The 17,981-nt window shown below is 41.7% G+C and overlaps 1 protein-coding gene across 5 annotated transcripts in view; it reads left to right on the top strand.

The window, feature by feature from the left end:
* Nucleotides 1-17,981, top strand: part of map3k13 (mitogen-activated protein kinase kinase kinase 13) — a 38,137-nt gene that overhangs the window by 595 nt on the left and 19,561 nt on the right. For 2 of the 5 annotated variants that reach the window (XM_005723332.1, XM_005723339.1), the window contains exons 1-2: nt 133-207; nt 15,540-15,602. The gene's annotated coding sequence lies outside the window, so the exon portion shown is untranslated. Of the gene's footprint in view, nt 1-132; nt 208-15,539; nt 15,603-17,702; nt 17,961-17,981 lie in introns of those variants that run through there. The other 3 variants (XM_005723333.1, XM_005723334.1, XM_005723335.1) reach the window with 3 other exon arrangements.

Here is a 17,981-nt window from a genome sequence, read left to right on the forward strand (position 1 = left end):
ATTAGAAACTCACGTTCCTGTGCTGTCACGCACTACATAGACGATCTTTGACCACGTGAACAGCTTTACAGGTGCACGGGTTATAGAGGCTCCGGAAGTGACGTGTGACGCTCACAAGACTAGACCGTACCATTCTGTGTGGACAGTAAATAGATGGACCCGGAGACGACAGGCGGACCTGTGTGAGGGACGGAGAAGCGCCGAAGGGTAAGAAACCGGGTTGTGTGTGGGACATTTACCGAGAGGAGGTTAATGTGTGAAGAGGGTGAAGAGAAACGCTCCGGTCTGTTGGTTTGTTGGTGGGGTGATGAGGCTGTAATGTGCCGACCGGGGCAGCTGTCACTGAACTGCTGTCTAACGCGACGACTGGTCCTGAAAGTGTTTATGAATGAAATCAAAGCCACAAATCGGCTCCCGGTCCTCAGCAGCTTTACCACCTTCACCTGTGGCTTCCTCACAGACGTGGTTTTAAGCGGCGGGAGTCACACGGCAGGTATAGGTGAGGTTAGTGCTCTTATTCGCCGTCATTATGTAACCAAGTGCACAATCTCGTTAAATAGCGAGCTACAGAGAGCCTGTGTTTGACCCAGGAGAGGGAGGAAATTACAGGCTGCTGAGGAGAGGAGGTGAAATTATAGAGGCTGGTGAAGAAATGTTTGTTATTGAGTTCTCAGACTGAAGTTTTGTTTAGTTTAGTTTTTTTTTTTTGACTACGTGGCTAAAGAGAGAAACAGATACAGGATGGGACAGGTTGGTGCTTATTTACTTTGAATATCATTTATTTTAAATTGTCATCTGTACACCACTAATTCCTCCCAGCCCTAATAATTATTTTTTACATATTCAATGAAAGTTAAATGAGCTTGTGGTTTGTTAATGATGTGTTGGGAAATATGTGTAGCTGGTTTTGTTGGTCCTCACTAGAGTTAAGACTTCTGAGCATAGGGAGAATTGCAAGTCATGCTAATAAAAAAAGGGGATAAATGTCTTACAGCGGTTGATAGTAGCTGGTTAGGTAGGCCTTAATGCTTTGTGGTATAGATTCAAAAAGCTGCTGGAAACATTCCTCTCAAATACTGGTCATATTGCTACTGCAGTTTAATGGGCTTCAGAGGTGCTCTATTATATTGACACTGAGATATATTTGAGTACAGTGAACTGGTTTGTGACACGGTGTGTTATTTTGGTGGAAGCAGCCATCAGAAGATGAGTGCACTGTGGTCATAAAGGGACGGACATAGTCAGCCACAATACTCAGGTAGACTGTGGTGTTTAAGTGAGGCTCTTCTGGTATTAAAAAGGTACGAACTGTGGTGAGTGTGGTAAATCCCACACACCCTTATACCACCACCGGCCTGAACCACTGATACGAGATGCTCGCTGAGTGGCAACTGGTGCGGTCTTCTGGTGCTGTAGCCCAGCTACTTAAAGGTGTTGTGCATTCAGAGATGCTCTTCTGCATACTTTGGTTGTAACAAGTGGCTGTTTTAGTTACTGTTACCTTCCTCTCACCTCAGAGCTACCGGTTTATTCTCCTCTGATATCAGTGAGACATTTTCACCCAGAGATCTGCTGCTCACTTTGCAACCCTAGAGATGGTGTTGTGGGAAAATCCCAGGAAATCAGCAGCTTCTGAAATACAACAACACCAACAACCTATGTCATGTTAAGAGTCACTAAAATCCTCTTTCTTCCCCATTCTTATGCTCACTTTGAACTTCAGCAGAAATCAATGAAAGGTGAATGGCTGAAGTGAACTGCTGTATAACGTGATTGTAGTTCATCAGTGATCTTTGTGTTGGTGCATGTCAGCCAGTTGGCAAGATGAAGGTTAACTAAAAAAATGCTGGATTTATTTATTTACTTTTAAAACTTTATCCATGAGTAGAGCCTAAAGACAACCTTAGATCTCAATCAACTCACTTTAGTTGCTCCATAAAATTGGTTTAAGTGCAAAAAATGTTAACCAAAGTGCCTCACAGGCGTGCCCCTTAGCAGCTGTGGACACTGTTTGGATGTGTATTTGTCAGTAATTAATCGCCTCCCTCGTCAGCGCCCGTGTTGCCTAAAACTGAATCGGGACCAATCTGTGCCTAATAAACTGGCAGCGTGTGACTGAGTTTTAGATGGTGTGGATCTCTTACCCTGCACGCTCGCTCCATGAGCAGCGCAGCGGGAGCCATCTGACACAAATCAGCCGCCATCATTCATGTGTCTTTCATGATGTCACAACAGCGTTTGGGTTCTTCATTTGTGCCAACACGCTTTGACAGTCAGTCGGCGGCACAAGGCGTCGCACATGTGAGCCACGGCTGCTGTGGGCTGTCAGCAGCAGCAGCATTGTGTTCCACCCTCATTGTGCTGAGAGGGATGTTTCCAGTAAGTGCCCACATGTGTCACTAATGGCTTTGCCTCCCTTGTTACTGCTGCCTGTCTGTGGTGCAGTTACAGGTCACACTCGACACTAATCAGCCAAATGTGGTCCCCCCCCCAGGTGACTCCGAGCTGGAGACTGCACCTCTCAGGTGGTGTTACAGTGTCGCATCTATACATGTGGGGCCAATCTACCATTTGAAGCTATTGTAGTATATTTTTTATGACATTGAAACTGCCACTAACAAGCACCGGGTTGTTTTTCATTTCAACAATGTGCACTCGCATAGGTGTGACGTGTAATTTCCTGAAAGACTTCCTGGAATTTTCACCTGTCTTGCAAGCTGTTGGTGGAACTGTTGTTTAAAGGGCTGCATGCAGAACAGATTAGCTGACTGATTAGTGAACTGACAGAAAATTAATATGCAGAAATTTTGCCTTTTGGCTTTATTCCTGTCTAATATGAAAAATAGAATCATCAATCAACTTTTTATGAAAAGAAGTGAGATTCTGACACGCAGCTTTTTTATTGTTTGTAAAAAAAAAAAACCCAAAAAAACCCCCAAAACAAACAAAAACAAAACACATTAGGGAGCTATGTGATGTGCTACATACAGCTAGTCCACCAACTGTTTATAAATCCACACCTGAAAGTTGTCCCAGGACATATTTTTTTTGTAATTGGGATGTTTTTCCACAGCAAAAACACTGAATTCCTCCTTTATTATCTCTGAGATCAGGAATTGGCAGCTATTTTTTTCCCAAGAGGCCACATGAGAAACTGGGACTGTTGTGGGTGTTAGCAGCTCATTGGTGTGAACCTCCACATCAGTCCCAGTTTCTCATGTGGCACCTTGGGAAAAATTAACTGCCCGCCCCTGCTTTACATGGCTCGACCTTTAAATCCTGTCTTCTTAAAGACATCGGTCTCCACGGTTACAGTGTTGCATTACAACAGGGCGTTTGTTTCTAGAGTACCTGCGCATCTGAGCTATTGAGTCCCGAGTGGAGTGGAGCGTCAGCAGAGCATAATAAGGTCCCGATGCTGGCGCAGAGACAGGAAGCTGCATTTATGTAATTGACATGTGTAGCAGCAGCAGCAGCAACGCAGCCTTGCAGCTGGTCTGAGCTCACTAATCCCAGCCCTGGAGACTCGCTTTGCTTGTTTGGGTCACATTTATATAGCAGCAGCTTCGGTGTCTTATCGGGCTTAATAAATAAGCTCATTGTTGTGTTTCGTAAGATGTAGCATTTAAAGTATTTTTTTAAAATTTGTTGTCAGCAGTGTGCTACCCCCAGTTATGAACGGTTATATACGTCTGGTGCAATTCCCAACATTGGAAAGGGTTAAATGTCTAAAGAAACTCGTCTGTCGTCATAAAAACTACATATTTAGTCATTTTTGAGTTTTATGTAAGGCTGTGCACCAAAGAAGGAGAAAAGGATTTATATTGATTGGCCAGGCCGAGATATCAAGCTGGAAAGGATGTGCAGCAGATCAGGGTGATTAAGGATGGAGATGGTAATGGACTAACGAGTGAGGAGAGTGTGCTGAGAAGATAGAAGGATGACTTTAAGGAGCTGATAAGTGAATAAAATGAGAGCAAAAGAAGGGTGGGTGGAGGGACCTTGGTGGAAGTGCAGAGGATTAGTAAGGAGGAAGTCAATGTGCCTGTGAAGAGGATGAAAAGTGGTTGGTCCACATTACATACCCATCACCTGAGATGTTTGGGAGACAAGGCAGTAAAACTTTTGACCATGTTGATCCTGGAGAGTGAGAGGATGCTTGAGGAATGGAGAAGTGTAATGGTAACAATTTTCAAGAACAAGGTGATGTGGAGGGCTGTAGTAATGACAGAGGGATAAAGCTGATGAGCCCCATGTGGTTACAAATTGTGTCATGGGGGGGAGACACAAAGTTGCTCCATTCTGCAGAAAAAAGTGCTTTTACTCAGGGAAGAGTAAAAGCATTGCCCTGAGTGGAGAACAGTGGACAACAGCTAAGTGTAGATTAAGTAACACCTGCTTGGAAGCTTTAATTGCATTGTAACAGTATCCTGACAAGTTAGATATCTTAACTTCACCTGTCTCTCACCTGCTTTGCTCAATGTGTCTGCTCTGCTCTGTAGCATTCTTCATCATAATGCAGTGAAACAGAGCAGAGGAGAAACACTACAAATGTGCGGAAGTCACCATATAACAGTGGAGCTGAAATGAAGTGAGGGGGGGAAAAAGCACAGAAAATTACACTTTTGATGCTCCTTGATTCCCACTAGAGACAAGGTCTTTGGTTTCACTTTGTAAACTCCAGAGAAGACGTCCAGACTTGTTTTGCTTTTGAGGTCTTGGTTCCTTTTGATAGCAGTAGACTGTTAGAGCTCAGTCCTCCACTGTGGTCCTTCATCATCATCATTTTTGTCACTATTTTTCTTATTTATTTATTTTCTATTTGTATTGTTGTCTAATATTTCTCTAATTCACCTTTTCTTCCTGTCCCTTGTGCTGCTGGAACGAGTGAATTTCCCAGAGTGTGGGATTAAACACAGTTTATGTCCTAATCTCTCAAATTTGTATAAAAAAAATGATTTGTCGTGGGTTTGATTAGGTAACATGACAGAAAGCCTAACAGCTGTTAAAAATAGCCCTCACATTGCAGGCAGCGCAGCCATTGAAGAGCAGTTGAGTGGAAAAAGCCAAACAGCAAATGTTGGGCTAAAAGAGGGATATGAAGATGAATGTGTTACCGCCACCCCGTCACTCTCTTTCCCCACTCTTTCTGTATCCACTTACTCGCTCGCCCACCCTCAGGCCCTCTCCTCCTTTCCTTGCTTTCCTTCCTTTCTTTCTGAGTGACATTTCGGTAATAACAATGTCTGCACTCCACAGGCCCTGCCTCCATCCCATCCTTGGCCTGCTGTGCGCACACGCAGAGCGGGCACGCCTTACATCTATATCAGACTGTTAAATGCCAATAATGACGACTCGGCGTGGTTAAGGAAGCAATCATCTTCCATCTCCTGGGCTCGTCTGTCCCCGTTGGCATTAATGGAGTTATCGTTTGCCAAAGAGTTTATCTGACACACTCGCAGACGCCCTGCTGGTCAGCGTGTGTGAGGACTGGGATTTTATTAAGAAGTGGGTTAAGCCCTTTATATTTGGGCAAGGGTATTACAGTTGTGTGACCGTGAGGTTGGGGTGGGGGTAGATTAACGCAGCATTGCTGAACCCCAAGTGTGTCCAGACTCTGCTGCTAAAATTATGAAGAAATATGAAGTCAAGAAAACAGGTGCATTTGTCAGCTCTGTTTAAGTTTGAGACTTATTTAGAGAACTGTTTTACAGAGTTTGATAAAAAGGCAGTCAGCACGACGTTTAATATCTGCACAGCCATCTTCGGTATATCCGTTGGTTTGTGTTCATGCATATAGGGCTGTGTTCATGCTAAAAGTGCACTGCTTTAAATGCACATCTCTCTTGTGATATGTGTGCTAGCTGAGCTTCTATAATTACCACAGCCTGCAGCGCCTCATGGGGAGCATATTAACACACACGAGTGGAGGAGCAAGAACCAGAGCACATGCACAAGTCATACAGGCCGAGTGCGTTCGAGCACCTCCGACTGCTGATGTGTGCAACTTTAGAATAATGTATGAATAACAGCGATGCACAGCTACCCACGGATTACGTAACGCTCGCTCAATGCAACAGGAATAATTCCTCAAAATTGGTCGCAAAGTGCAAGTGTGCAGCAAACTCCACGTGAAGAACATTTCCACTAAAGGATGACAAATGAGGCAAATTAGATGTTGAAAAATATTTATATTGATTTTAGAAAACAATGGATGTGTTTTTTCTTTCTTTAACTTGAACAGTGATGCATTGAATTAGCTGATAATCACCAAAATAATCAGCTGCACAGGGTTTGGGTCGCCATTGATGAAGAGTTGGACTAAACTGGGATGTCCTACTGATGGTGAATGGCAGAAAAATAATTTATTATTCATTTGATTTATTATATGGTTGATTTTAAATGGAATATTTTTAGGTTTTAGGTGGAGATGGAACAATACCTGAGCCTTACCCTTAGCTTTATTGACTGATATCTGCCTACTGCCAAACAAGTTGGTATTTACCTATAGGAGTAGTCGATGTTTTTGCTGTTTTTTTTTGATTAGAAAACAATAAATAATTTAAAACGGTAAATAGCCTTTGGGCCCTAATTGCCAAGGTGTGAGAAATTTTTTTTTCTAAAGAACAGAAATTGCGTATTTTGAAATAACAGGGCCGTGGTGGACTAAAGATTGGTGCAGTCCTACTTTTACACTGTCAGTCTATCAGATTAATTAATCTGAAATGATATAATTGATTAAGTTGTGTTCAGGGCTGAAACCAAACGTCTGTGATAAATCAGGGTGCTTGGAAACATTTTACAGACTGGCGGTAGGCCATAAAGTCTCAAGATTATATCACAGGATTCCAGCGAAATTTGCGCTAATGATATTTTTGACGATACAGAAGAAAGAAAACTGAAGGCTTTATCAGTGTTTGCGGCTCGCAGGCAGCAGCGTGTGTTAGTTCAACCAAAATGAAGAGCTTTTTCCATCCTCCTTTTCCAGTGAGCGTCTGTCACTGATCACCTAATTCAAAGTGTGAATCCGTTGCCATAAGGTGTCAGCAGCAGTGTTAGAGCTCAATATTAATAATGCAGTGTATGCACAAAAGCATCTTAGGCAGTGTTTTCACATGAAATTTTAGCTAAAAGTACAGCGTGGCTGCTTAACCCTTTAGTTTAACAGAAAAGTAATTTAACCATGTAACTCTTCAGCAGCCTGCGCACATAATAAAATTCTACAAAAACAATTAAATGCGACTCCACACGCGGTCTCGCTTTACCACTGATGCATTTATTAAATTGTAATGTTTAATAAATGCATCAGGTGACCATCATCTGGTTGTAATGTCATAGATTAAATGTATTAGTGGTAAACAAGAGTGCAGGAATGTGGAATTTTCTCCCTTGCACTTTATTTCACATTCAGATGTGAATGTAACTAATATATATGCAGTATATTTTGCACGGGTACTTTATCATGTCCGTGCTTTGCCCTTAAGTCTCCTCTTGCCTTTGCACAGCTGTGACCTCACTTCTTTTCTCTAACCTCTCACCCCACCAAGCAGCAGCAGCAGCATCCTCTCCCAGCTGCACAGCTGTAATCTCAGACCACCACTGTCTGCCACCGACTGTAACCCTGCACTCTTTCCTCTTTTATATTCCTTCTAGGGAAGTGGGGTCTGAATGAACACAACATTGCTTCTTTGTGCGTCCCGCTTCTGAAATTCTCTTTATGTGAAATAATTAGAGGCAAGAAGGCTGGAAAACCTTCAAAAAGTTATGTTATCTAAGACTGGCTGCCGTGTTTGGTATTATGGCTTTGCACGCAATCCCACAAATCACGCTCGGGATTACCAGGTGCACACTGTTGGGAGGGGAGGATGTGCTGCTACTCATCATCATGATAAAGAGGGGAGGGGGCTAGCATAGATGGATTGTCAGCAGAATCCTGCGGGTGTGTTGAACGCTCATTGTTATGTAATTTCCACTCGGCACGGATTGGTCAAGCTGTGGGCTGTTGGTGGGCTGAGGATGTTAATCTCACAAGCATTATCTGCCTCCCAGAATCAGAGGCTGTTGTGGGCACTCATCCTCACTCATGCAGGCTTTGTAAATTTGACCAATCAGCATGGCCGGCTTGTTTCCTGTCATCCATCTTGGCCAAACAGGTTTGACCATGAATTGGGCTTCACTCAGAGCAGATCCTTTTTTTACAAGTCTTTTCTTTGATTCATCTGACATCCTCAGCACATTGAGCTGACCCTGGACCGCACAAATTATGGGATTCGTAACCCCACCAAAAAAAGAATTTGGTGAAAGTGTTAACACTGCTTTTTAATAACAAACTTTCACACTACACAATCAGGCAGTTAAAGTCGTTTTGTTAACAATCCATACAGTGCGAAAGCATGATTGACGCCAAATTCCAGTCTGTTTGACCAGAGAGATCAGTCGCATCGGCGTGCCTGGACCCACTTCAGCAAACTGAAGAGGGGAGCTGGGATGTGGTGTAGCTGGACTCGGGCATGCCTGTGAAAATCATTGTGTTAATTAACAAATCAAAAAGGCACATGAGAGGGTGTGAAACAATTAAAGCACAAAATGCATAAAATCATGAACCTCACTGTGCCCTGTGAGAGCAGCTTTCAACAGCTTCTATAAATGAGAATGTGAGTGCAGGATCATGGTACAAAGCAACCATGGGTAGTGTGAGTATACAATATAACTGAGTTACTACAAGAACTGGTGTAAAAAATGATTTAAAATGTTAGTTTGGGGGTTACTCTTTTTTCTCTCATTCCTTTAAACCCCCCCCCCCCCCAAAAAAAAAAACAACCTCCAAATACTTAAAAATCTGCTTTTTAATCTGATTATTCCTAAACTGTTTTTGCAAAAGCTTGGGTCAGTGTCAGGCGAATCGGGTCATGCAGAGCTAATTATCCACCTCAGATGCGCTCCCACTCCTGTTTGGCTTTGACGTCTGATGCTCGCTCGCTGAGATTTCACTGGACAGTTGGCTCATACGGCTGCAGTCAGACACAGTTTACGCTCGGGAAGTTTGGAGGTTAAACACATTTGTATTCTCACATGCAGCTACAACGGGTAATGTTGAAAGGCTCAGGGTGCCGGTTCATATGTGAAAACAGCTTTACTGTTACTCCACTGAGCTAATGATACCTGGAGCTACCTTGTATCACATATCTTTATTGATTTTTGTTCATAATGCATCACTTTGCTAATATGCTTTGAACGCGTCCTTCAGGTCTCCTGCAGTTTTACTGAAAATATAATGCTTGCATGCTCACCTACCCACAGGTGTAAATACTCTATACACAACTGTATATGTATAAAGTCCGTTGGTAACCAATCTCATGTCTCTCGTGTCAAATTTAAGCTAAATTGAACCCCCAGTATTTGTTTGTTTATGCAAACCCATTCATCACTCATCACTCCAAACGCTGATATTCATGGCTTCATGTTATGTCCTCAGTATTAATGACGGCTCTGTTTCGGGTGAAGTCTACTTTTGTGGCTGAAACAAATATAAATTCCTGCTCAAGCCAAGTCTTTTTAAATATAAAGTTAAATATGTCTAGAGATTCGTACACAAGACTGAAGAAGAGGATAAATGTTTAAAGACTTCCCAAATAATAATAATAAAAAATGTGTTCATGAAAGGAAATGATGTAATCCTTGATAAAGGAGAAGTACATAAAGATTTTCTCTTTCATCTGCCGGGGAGCTGAACAATGCTTTTGTTCACCCTGCTTTTATGACAGGTGGTTGTTTGCTTAAGTGTGGAGGTTTTTGTGGCAATAGCGATGGGTTGCATTATTTTCTTTCCATGCACAGTAAGTAAATATGCTGAACTTTGATGGAAGTGTTTGTCTGTAATCATAGCTGTGTGTGCGTGTCTGTGCTGGCAGGTTGAAAGGTAAACCACTGTAAGCTTATGTGGGCGATGCTGCTTTTTCTCTTATTAATGTGGAGGACACAGGAGCTGTCAGTGCTGCTGTTCCCCTGCTGGTGAAATAGTAATGAGTGTGCATAACAGAGGTGAGCCAGTGTGGTTTACAGCTCCGTCGCACTCGGAGGCAAAGCCAGGACACACATGGAGCGCCGACCGGCTCCTCGTGTGTGCCGGTGATGGAGGCGGAGCAGGAGGCAGCTGCAACCGCTGGAATGAGGTTAACTGAGAAACGGAGGTCAGACTCTGTGAATTTATTTGCTTTGGAAATTTTGAAAAGGTTGTCTAAGTATTCAAAACGTCTATAAACTGAGGAAGAAAGAAACTGGACAGATTGTTATCTTTTACTGTTCTCACTGGGCAATCAGCGGAGGGAACATACAAAAATCTGAGGGATGGGAAAATGAGTTGTTTTTAGTTTAGATGCATTTAAAACCTTTACCTAGCTTGAAAATTTGGGTTATTGTTAATTAAGGTTAGATATCCCAAATTTTTAACTTGCGTACTTGTTTTGACTCCAGAACGGCAAAAAGAAAAATAAATGAAAAATTCTGTGGTAGGAATAATCTTCCATAGATCTGAACGTTTACATTTTGGACCTGATAAGTAGAAGAACTAAGAATCATCTTTGAATAGAAAGTAAATGTCGTTAAGAAAGTATATCCTCATATGGGGCAGTGAGTTTATTTTACAGCTTGACATGATAGAGTCACTATTGTTTACCAAGGTATGAAACACTGTACTAAACTGAATCAAGTAATAGGCCGCAGGATGTGAGGAGGTTGTAATAAATATTGAATACAACTTTACAAACAAAACCCCAAATATTCTCTAGTTACGTCTTTATTGATTTTTTTGTTTGTTTTTGTCCTTCTTTATTTCTTCCATTTGATATCCTGTACTCTGAAAGATTTCATGATCTTGTTTTAGATTTCCTTAACTAGGGGCTTCACTGATATGATAAAAGTTATCATAAAAGTCAATAAACGATAACCCACTTATGCATTTTAAACAGTTTTTGCTGTGGATTTTGGTTTTTGGTGGCGATCAATCAAGGCTAGACACCACAGATCTGATCATTTGCCCTTGAGACGAAAGTCATCACCATAACCTCACTAACTGAAATACGCTTTTTATTTGTTGGACAGAAGAGTACTTTTAAAAAATGTTTTAACATAATTTGTAGCAAGAATAAACTTAACTGTGCAGCTACATGACAAGAGGAAAAAATGCAGTGTGTTGTAAAATGTGCTCATTGAAAAATGCTGTAAATGATTTTGAACTTTGTGCTCGGCAGCACAGTGTCCAGCCTTGGTGGTTAGCACTGTTGCCTCACTGCAAAACGGTGCTGAGTTCAATTTCACCATCAGGCCAGGGTCTTTATGTGCGGAGTTTGCATGTTCTCCCCATGTTTGCGTGGGTTCTCCTCAGGTTCTCTGGCTTCCTCCCACAGTCCAAAGACATGCAGTTAGTGGGGTTAAGTAGAAATACTAAATTGCCCATAGGTATGAATAGGGCTGTTCGATATAACGATATATATGGATGGATATAAAAACGTCTATCGTTTCATTTTACGCTATCGTTTAACTGTTTACAATATTTTTCTGATGGTCACTGTAGTGGCTATATTAAAGTTCTCTCTTTCTCTTATATTTAATATAACCACACTACAGACGGACAAGCGCCTGTTTTTATAGGTTGTCATTAGCAACAACGACGGTAAAACCACCGCATGTCCGCTTGTTTATTTTCCACATAACCCTTTCACAATAAAGCTCAAGATCCTGTTGAGAATTTTCAAAGTAAACGCAATCACGTGAAAAAGTATGCAGAGTATTGATGGATGAGAAGCAAAATAAGAGCCGTCAGGTGCTAAGAAATAAACCTTAGACTCAAACGTTAGAACAGGCTTTCCCCGCAGCACGCCGTGTAATAATTACTCACAAAGGACCGTTACAACCTATGTCTAAAAACGTGTAGTTTCATGCATCGGTTAAAACACTCGACTCCAGGTACAAGACGCCTAGCTGGAAACAGTGCACCTACCCGAGATTCGCAGAATTTACAGAAAATATTAAATTTTTTGTGATTTATATCATTATCGGATGATAGATGTTTTATATCGGGATATGAGATTTTGGTCATATCGCACAGCCCTAGATATGAATGCAGGAGTGAATGTGAGAAGAAAAGTGGAAGCGAATGAATGGATTGATGGATTTTGAACTTGTTTTTGAACTTGTTTTTTTTTTCTGTTCAGATTCATACTGAAGGCATTATGTGTGTGTAAATAAAAGCTTTAACAATTTGTGATGTTAGTGGAAGTTGAGCTCCCTGGTTACGTTAGTAAATTAGCATTATAATTAATCATTATTATTTTCTCCATTTACTGCTGTCCGGTTGTCTTTCTCCTTTTTTCCCCTCCTTTGTTTGCTATCAGAAGGATAACTCCTCTTTGTTTCCATTGAGTGGGTTGCAATGTTGTCATGAGGTTTGTTTAAACAGAATCATGTAAGCTGCTTGGAACAGGAGTGAATGGAGCCAGGTGGGGCCCCCTTAGGGAGGTCAGGTCTGTCCTACAGCCACTGCAGACTCTGCACATTGCCACTGCTGAGGATTAAAGTTTGTAAGCATTCGAGGCGCCCCACATTGACCTGGGTGTCTTTAAAGGTAAATTTGTGCTTCAGTTTTCCTCTCACTTGGCTGTTGATGATTTATCCCAAACAGTTATTAGAAAAATAAGCTAGGAGCAGATGATATGGAAGAAGGCACAGTTTCATGTTACACTTCACTGACCCACTGCAAGTTGAGCTGGTGAAGAAAGCTAAACTTGCTGTAGTCACTGAAGAACTCAGTAGTTGTTGCTGTGATTATTTAATGCAAGTCAATGTAATGAAAGGCTAAGAAATACTCCAGTATCACTGAGAGTGTCCAAACCTTTGACTGGCACTGCAAACGGTCAAACAAAGTTGTGTTAGGAGTAGAGCTGGGCGATATAAGATTTTTTCATATCACGATATGTTTTTTTTCCCATTTCAGGCGATAACGATCTATATCACGTTATAAGCCAAATAACTATATTTGTAAGATTTAAATGTGCCGTTGCTCACAAGTAAAATGTGAAATAATCAGCAGCTTGTTTTGATTTAAATATTTATTTCCCATAATAAGTTCAACAGGGTAGATGTACTTAAGGAACATGAGACTTTTTCAGATAAATAAAGGCAAATATTGCAAACTACACAAAAGGCAGCCGCTAAAGCGTCTAAGTTTCAAAATAGAACAAACGAAACAGACTAAATTGTCAATTCCACTTAGAAACAAAATATTAATTCTAGAAATAAATATTTATTTGTTTTACAGAAGAACAGACAAAACTGACTAACTTTTGTCAATATCAAATAAACTGAGAACTAAAAGGAAATTCTCAATCTCTCCTTGTTGTATAGCTTAGCTTTTCAAACAGTTTTAACAGTTACTTTAGTCTGACAAAAGCCGAATGACGAATTGGCGCTTCCAGTCAGCGATTGAGCATGCACGGCTTTATTGTATTTCCAGACTTGCTTTCGGCACAATTTACAGTGCTACTCTGTTTTTTGTCAGACTTGAAATAGCCGAAATACCTTCACACTACGGAACTTCTATGGCTCTTCCGTTCGACAATCTCTCCGGCATTGGAACCATCATCTGTTTTCTCTTCGGTAACCTTCAGTCACGCTCGGTTGATTTTTCTCTAGTCGGCACACTCATTTCCTCCATTACTCGGGCGGCACGGCGGCTGGATGCTTCCCAAACAAATACACATGTGCGGCTTGGCACTTGTGCTGTACATAACAAGTCACGTGACGCGACACTGCGGCTGTGATTGGTTCAGCTCTGCGCTACTTAATTTGGATTGGCTGTTCTCAGAGGACAAGAGCGGTGAGGTCTATCGCAATAGTTTAATTTTTCTATCGAGAAGAAGTTATTTCGCAATACATATCGTTATCATTCTATCGCCCAGCTCTAGTTAGGAGTAAAATTTATGTTGAACCTTGGTAAAGTACTGTGCATTGCTTTGATCTACATGGTGCAGTCTTGTACTTGTTGAAATTTTTTTTAATGACTTTATCATTGTAACCTTTTTATTTGTGCTTCATGCATTGCTGAGATGAAAATTGTGAGCATTTCAGGAGAAAACCTGAACCAAAAGTTTCAGTTTGAGGAACATTAACATTAAAATGAATTCAAGGCTTATTTAGCAAAGTTAGATGGAGGAAATTAAATGAGACAATTATTTTAAATCTAAAGGCAAGGTCTGATTTTAGCCTTGACTCACAGTGTTTTAAGTTTTTGTGCTGCTTTGTGGTGTCCTTAAATACACCACAAAGCAATTTGAATTTATGTCTCAATAAATCTACGGGAACATATCACTGCTCAAACAGACACAGAGGCTTTCAATGGCTGTAATCATGCTATGACTTTATAACTGTATTTATTATAAAGCTCCAAAAGTGTAGGTTGTGTTTTTGTGGCAAAAGACATTTCAACTTATATTTTTTACCATTATGTACTAGAGGATTTTATAGAAGACATGTCTTAAACTCAACTGAAGCAGCGGATTTAAGACTTTGTTTCGGGGTCTTTCTGGCGTGTTTTTGTAATTCAGTTTCAGCTTTAGAGCAGAGTTTGTTGTCCCCGCTAAACAAACAGAGCCAAAATTTTATTCCAGCTCCCCGTTGATACTTGAAAGTCCCTTTTTGTCAATATTTAACCAGAACTCTTGTGTATCTTTACCCGCACAGCAAGAATACCTTTCACTTTCTCTCTCCCGTCGGGGGCGGGATGACTGCTTGACATATCACTTATTAAACCGTGCATCACAAAAGTGCAGTTTTAACAAATCCAGTAGTACACACTCACCGTTCCCTAATGTCAGAGCTTACATCCACAGCCATCTGCACCGTGACTCATTTCACTGTCATTTCACGCCATTAATAGGCAGTGTTTGGACGCCTCTGCCTCTATTTGCCCCAGGATACCAGGCTGCCTCCTCTGGCAGGGACCCCTGCTGGGGTGTGGCTTTACGATAGAGATTGGACAATGCGGCTCCAATATCCCAACCCCCACCCCCCCACTCTCAATGCATCATTACATTCCCGCTGCCCTTCCCCAGCATCCTCTTCCCCAGAGGTTTTGGCCTGAAAAAAGAGCACTCGGGGGATCATCTGTTCCCCGAGCTTTTCCTTTCACCCGCAGGCCTCCCTCTCTATCAGTCTTTTTTGATGTACTCCCTCTGGCTGCAGTCAGTGTCAGTCTGTGCCATTTCCTCACACACAAACTCACAGACAGATACACCACCGCTACTTGTCTTTGCCCTAGTTGCACCTCCTTCCCTCAGCAGTCTGGGGAAAGGGGGGTGCCGTTCTCATCTGGTGACTCATCCGTTGAGTTGATTTATTAATGTCACTGTGGAAATGTTGCAGTTGGCAGCATTTCCAATTGCGCATCATGCTTACAGTGCATTGTCCTTATTTAAGCCTTTAAAGTGGAACATGTTGCTCGCACGAACCCCGTTTTCACCGCTCCGTGTGTCTTTATGCTGCAGGTGAGAAGCTGAATCCAGTTCCCGCTCTGCAGACCTCTGACATGGTCAGAAACCACCTGACAGGTCAGTAAATGAACACACTCACACACATGCAAAGTCACAAGCATGTGCTGACCAGTATAATGGCCGAAGTGATGGTGCCCACTGAGGGGAGGGTGTCAGAGACTGTGTGAGACGATAGATGACCTTTTGGTGAGAGAAAAGAACAACCTGACGTTCTGACCTTTTTATTTTCTCTCTGACTATCGTAGTTTTTCAGCCCTGAAGCTATTAAACCCCTACTGCTGTAAGATTATTCTTTTTATTACTATTATTATTACATTTTTTAGCATTTTGGGCCTTTGTTACTTAGGGAAGTGTAGAGTGGATAGGAGAGAGAGAGTGAGTGACACGCAGGTAATTGCCTGGCCTTTGCAGTAAGGACTTCGGTATGAAACTGTGCCCTGAGTTCTTTGAGTGGACTTTTTTTTTTGCCATCTTGTTTACCTGAGTATATGTAGATACTCAGTAATTTTTTTTTGCATTGTTGTTGCCTGTAGAATAACTAATTGATACATTTTCTAATAATTTCAGCTGTAGATTTAGGTGTTTTATGTAAATGAGGAGAGCATGCATAAAGCATCCTGTGCAGGAACCTGAAGTTAAACTGTACTGGAACAGTTATTATGTAATATAGAGAAAGAGCAGCAGTGCAGAGCATTTACACCCTGTGCTAGTTATAATGGTCATAATGATTCGATAACTGAAGTCACATGACCACAGTTTACAGGAACATTTCTGACTGCTTGTGTGGTTTTATGTGTTCATAGTGCAGCTGTGTATGTGTGTAATGAATGGGATGTGACCTCATTTAACTGTAATTCTGTAGGACAAAAATCACAGAGGTGGTATTGGTACACTGTAATGTCCTTATTCAGTGTCTTTACTGTTCTTCACTGAGTTTTCCTGATATTTTGAAGTGCTGCTTTCCAGTGATGGCTTCTAGAAGGTGACTGAGGAAGTGGAGCAAGCCTGGCTGTCGGATCTGTGTAGAAGATATTAATCAGGGTTATTCACAAGTTATTATTTTGTGTTGAAAGCTCAAATTATACTTCTGTGCTTTCAGCTAAATCTCATTCATCAACACTGATCACCTCTTCCTTTATCTGAGGCCAAAGAGAGAAGGAAAGTCTGCTTAGAGAGTACAGATAGAAGTGTGGCTCTTCCAGCTGCTCACCTGTGGGGGTAAATGGGGTTTAAAGGCATCTTGTCTGAATATGTGAGTGGGTTGATATTGATGTGTGTTTCATAGAGTTCTGTTTTATTGCTAGATATTCATATAAAGACATTGCTTTTAATCCGCACTGCTCCCTGCTCAGCTGTGATGCTGCTGATATTTCTCAATAATCTCAGGGATCTTTTCTACTCCATATTCTTATAAACACAGAAAGACTGGGGGAAAACTTACCATTTAAACAGTAAAAATACTTTGTAATGGAGAAATTGCAAATTTAATGAAACACACTGGTGAAGTGTGTTTAAGGTGGTCCCTAATTCCTTTAAAAACACTTTTTTGTTAGAGATTATTTCATCTTGACTTCAGTTTAGTTAGATTAACTCATTTATTTGGTTCTGACTTTCAGCTTATAAATGTTCTACTGCTGTGCTAATTGTGACCTTTAGCAAACCCTTCATGCTATTTAAAAGCCTGAAAAATAAGAACATGTGTTGTTATTTGACACTGGCGCTGCAGAGGGATTAATTTCCACCGGACGTGATTGCAAAGCAAGATATTTTGTCCCAATTTTCTTTTTTGAGGGGGGTGGGGGGCAGTATTTCATGACAAATGGATAGTCCTCACTGGATCCAGCCTGCAGACATTTGTGATTTTGACACAATTGGCGTGAAAGAACTGATTTGGTACAAAAGGATTTTCTCCTGTGCCAAAACAGTTTGTCCTACTTACGGAGACGCCACCGCAGCCTAACCTTCTGTTCCCAGCTGGTGCTGCTTTGAAATGCACGCCCTCCTCCTCCTCCTCCATCTCTCTTCCTCTGCTTTCCTCTTCATCTCCGTTTGCACCTCCTCCTTTCTGAGTCTGTGCAACAAGCCCCCCCCCCCCAAAATCTCCTCTGCTCTTTGAGCGGCGTCCTCCCTGCGTCAGACGGCTCCATTCATGAAAAGTGTGACGTGAGCAGGTCTTCATCGTCCCGGTGACTATGCCACCCTCCCACTCACAGCCCAGGTGCTGCAGGAGTTAGAGGAATGTCTGTCATCTTCCATCCTCTGCCTTCTCCCTCACTCCTGTTCTTTTATTATTATTTTTTTCCTTTCTTCTGAATCCCGACTGTCAGTTCGGTCTTCCTCTCGCCCGGCTTTTTCCCCCCTCCACACATCCCTGCCTTAGCTGAGAGAGGACCATGAATCTGAGCCGTGTCTGCTGTGAGTAATCTGCTGATGCTA

Source organism: Pundamilia nyererei, unplaced genomic scaffold (genome assembly GCF_000239375.1).
Source record: "Pundamilia nyererei isolate P.nyererei 1_Seehausen unplaced genomic scaffold, PunNye1.0 scaffold00009, whole genome shotgun sequence".
Classification (NCBI taxonomy): domain Eukaryota; kingdom Metazoa; phylum Chordata; class Actinopteri; order Cichliformes; family Cichlidae; genus Pundamilia; species Pundamilia nyererei.